The following is a 4,167-nucleotide window of genomic DNA, read 5'->3' as shown; positions in this document are numbered from 1 at the left end:
GGCCCACACTGATATTATCTGCCACACCCTTCTTCATGTCCACAGTAATTCAAATTGCCACCAATTCTTTCTCCCTGAGTTCTCCCAAACCTATTCATGAAAGATGTTCTGTAGAATCTTCACTCCCTACTAAACACCCAGATTCCTAACCAACTGACAGAAGGAATTACAGTTTCTCAGAGCCCCAAAGTGCTTTGGCTCAGGGCTTATTTGACTGCTCCCATCTGGAGTCTCACTGCCTCACTCTTTTTTCTGGTTCTGTAGCTCTTAGAGGACATCTCACTATCTTCCTGGTATATTGCTGCTCCTAGCCACTCCTGTTCTTTGGGTAGGGTTCTGTCCTACTGATCCCCACTACTAAAGCAGGGCCTTCCAAAGTGCAAGTACTGAAGAGATGTTTGGTGAATGAGTCAGTGAGCAGGGACTTTCCTCTATTAAGATTTCATCTACTTTCTTGAATAGGCCAAGCAAATCCAAGTATATCTTTTTAATTTTCCAGAATGGTGGACTGGAAGGTATAAACAAACCCAAGGATAAGCTAACCTTTACATTTTCCCCTCTGTTTATTGAACCCTATACTTTACTGCTCAGCTCTTTCACATTTCCAAAGAAATTTCTATTCCAATGTTTTCTTGTACCAGATCCCCCAAAAGATGGGAGGTTGCCCAAATTTTTGCAAAATATTGAAACTCTTATTCTTAAACCTGAAAAACAGAAATAAATGCATTACCAATGTCATTCAAAACTTAGGGTCTTTAGGGAATTAAACCTTCCATTAAAAGGGACATTTGAAAAATATCAAAGAAAAAAAAAGATAAACGTCCAAGTCACCCATACAGAATGGGAACACAAAGTTGTACGTTGTGTTCTCCCCAGCCTGACCCTGACTCTCCTCTACTCAGAGCCAAGACTGCCCTCCTTGAACACAGAGTGATGATTCAGCCTCACTCTTCAGTCAGGACAGTAAAAGCTGCTGAACAATGCTGTGCAAGGAACATGGCATTAGTATTATCCATGGAGCCAATTCTGGCCTGGGCCCCCCCTTCCTCATCTCTTAAAGCCTCCTCATACCAGCATGAGAAGAAAGTAGGGTCAGTCCCTTTGACCTTGGCCAAAAATTACAGAACTTCCATCTTGCTGGTTTCAGCATGAGCCCTGGGACCCACAGGAATTCACAGCGTGGAGGATCACTGTTAGGCACCTGCCGGTACTCCAGGTAATTCTCCTGCACCCAATCTCTGGTGATGAGCTTCCTGGGCTCCCCATAAATGAAATGCTCCCTCCTAGCGCACACTCCCATCATATTCAGGAAATCCCAGATGTCTTCCTCGGGGGCACAACTGCCCTCTATGAAGATCACACCCAGGATGATTATCAGGAGACCATTTTTAGGCACGCTGTAGTTGTCGCTAAGCATCTCATCATGGGTGAGGTCCAGTGAATTGACAAGGACATAGGAGTGGGTGGTGGGGTCCACTTCCTTCACATCAATGCCAGAGATCACCTCCAAACACTTGAAGATTACAGGGAATTGTTTCTTGTACCTTTTGATGACAACCTTCAGCATTTCTGCCTCTGTGATGGGCTCCTTCAATCGATACTTGAGGACCATGAAATGCACCAAATCAGCCACCTTCTCATGTAGTGGGTCTCTGGGCAAAGATTCAGTGTCTGTTGAGGTCTGCAGGGAACTTGTATCTTCTTGGCTATTGGAGACTCCCTCTGATGTGCTCCACGATGCAGAGAAGGAGCAGGAGCTCTGAGGACTCTGGGGAGGACTCAGTGTTGCAGCAGGCTCCCCTTCCTCCTCCTCCTCTGGGGAGACTGGGATCACAGGAGAGGAAAGCGGGGAGGAAGAGGTGAAGGGGTAGGAGAAGTTGAAAGAGCAAGAGGAAATGGAGGAAGTCTCCTCCTCACCCTCAGCTATGAGAACGTGTACTACTGCCAGGCCCTGTATCTCACTTTGGGCCTGAAAGCCTGGCTCGAATATGAGACATAGATGCCTTGGAGAGTGAGGCATGATGACTGTTATTGGCAGCAGCAAGTAGAAGTGTGAGCAGGATGGTGGGAGATGGGGTACCACAGGTCTGGAGAAGAGGGGGAGAGGGTCAGCAGCCTCAGCAGAGAAATGCACATTTGGCAGCTCTGGACAAAGGCTGACTGTGTTCTAGGATGGGAAGTGCCCTCAAGCCAAGATCCCCATTTCCCTGAGACCCCCAAAGAGGATGTAAAGAAGTGGGATCATCTGCCTGAAGGCCCTGCCTGGGGCTTCCTAAGACTGAAAGTCGGAATGGGTTTCTGAGAATACACTCTAGGCTGGAAGATCCCCTCTGCCCTCTCCCTCAGAGTCCTCTTGTTGATGCCTGGTTGGGCCCGAAACTCCTCCCTCTGCTAACCTGAGGTTACACCCCTCAGAGAGGACCTCACCACTTTCAGCCTCCCAAGTTGGAAGTCCAGATATACCACATCCAGCCTCCCTGCCTGGGGCCTCACAAGACTGAAATGGACAGAGCAGTCCTGGGTCTCCCTCTGTATGGAGTGGGAGGTCCCTTAAATCGTCCTTCTTTAGTCATCAGCTTGATGCCTGGCAGTTCCTGGACTCTTTTCTCTTGTGTCCTGAGCTGGGCCCCTTCAGAATAAGATCCTCACTTCTCTGACAACCCCCTCCCACTCAGATGGAAGAGTAGAAAACTCACTCCCATCACACATGGCTAAGTCTCCCTCAACTTCCCAAGCTGAGAGCATGTTAGGACTGGATTCTATGGGGCCCATTATGTTCTAGGATGGCAGATGCCCTTAGTCCTCTTCAAGGTATACATGTTTGCCCCATCTGGGCCTGAGCTCTCTCTTTCATGAAAGTAAGGATGAGTCCCTCAGGCCAAGATTTCCATGTCCATGTGATGCATGAAGAGGTTAGGAGTGAATCTGCCTGACACTCCTGCCTAGAGCATCTCTGGGCTAACAGCAGGGGCATGGCAGTGTCTGGCAGCCCTCTGTGTTGAAAGTTCCCCTGAGTCCTCTCTCAAGAGTCCTCACTTTGAATACTGGCCCTGCCTGGCCCCCTTTCCCTGTTTACCCAAGAGTGTCCTCCTCAGACCAAGGTACTCACTTCCTTGAGACAATCTGGCCGCATTGAGGGTCCACCATATGCTTACACCTTGTCTCAGGGCCTCTGAGAGCTGTCAACATGGGCATGGTGAGGCTGAGGCCCATCACTCCTGGGTGGTGGGTTTTATCAGTCCTTACTCAGAGTCCATACCTTGACTCCTGGTTAAGCTTGGACCTCCTCCCTCTACTGACCTGATTTTGGCCCCTCAGACTGAGGTCCTCACCTCTCCTGGATGCCCTAGGGGAAATTAGATGCTACTGCTCATAGCTACTGTGTCCCAGGGCCTATTAGATCTAACATTGGGAGACAGGACTGGATTGTGTGTGGCATTCCTTTGTTCTATGGTATAGTACCCTCCATCCTCCCACAAGATACTAATATTCAAACCTGGCAAGGCTCAGCCACACCACTCTCTACTGACTTTAATGTTGCCCTCTCAGCCGGGGCCTTAGCTCTCGAAGATACTCCTCACCATTGATAGAAGTGGAAGAATACCACATCTGGCCACCGTTTGTCCAAACATGGCTGACAACAGGTACAGGGCAAGGTTTCTGTGGGGCCTTTCTATTTGCAATGGCAAGTCCCATTACACATCCTCAAGATCACCATATTTCCTCCCAGCAAGGTCTGCATTCCTCCCTCTGCTTAGGTAAGGATGTGTCAAGGTGAGGGCTATGAGGGAGGATTTAGGGGAACTTCTACCCCATATGGAGGGAATCAAGGCCTTCTCTGTCCCTGCTTTCACAAGAAATTGGTGTAAGAATTATGAAAGTGGTGTCTTCTGCCTGAAATCCATACACAAGTCTTCTTAGAGATGACCCTGGAGCAAGTTTCCATGAGGTGAAAGATTTCCTCTGTACTTTCCTTTAGGTCTTCACATAGCCATCTCTGTGCAACTGCAACTCCTTACTCTGCTTAATCTGGACTTCGGGTCCATTCAAAGAACGCCTCACATCTCTCAGACTCCCAAAGTGGAACCCAGGAAATGTATTCAGGGACCCTCCCTAGGGCTTCCAAGACTAAGATGAAGGTCAGGAACCTAGATGGAAGCCAGGACA

General features: G+C 48.7%; 1 pseudogene; it reads right to left on the bottom strand.

Moving 5' to 3' along the window:
* Positions 1-944: 944 nt before the first annotated feature.
* On the bottom strand, positions 945-2,020 carry LOC123796739 (melanoma-associated antigen 10-like; annotated as a pseudogene).
* Positions 2,021-4,167: the final 2,147 nt, after the last annotated feature.

Source organism: Ursus americanus, chromosome X (genome assembly GCF_024610735.1).
Source record: "Ursus americanus isolate L20-20 chromosome X, mUrsAme1.1.p, whole genome shotgun sequence".
Taxonomy (NCBI): domain Eukaryota; kingdom Metazoa; phylum Chordata; class Mammalia; order Carnivora; family Ursidae; genus Ursus; species Ursus americanus.
The sequence above is the reverse complement of the archived record's forward strand: the minus strand, read 5'-3'. Positions and strand labels throughout refer to the sequence as shown.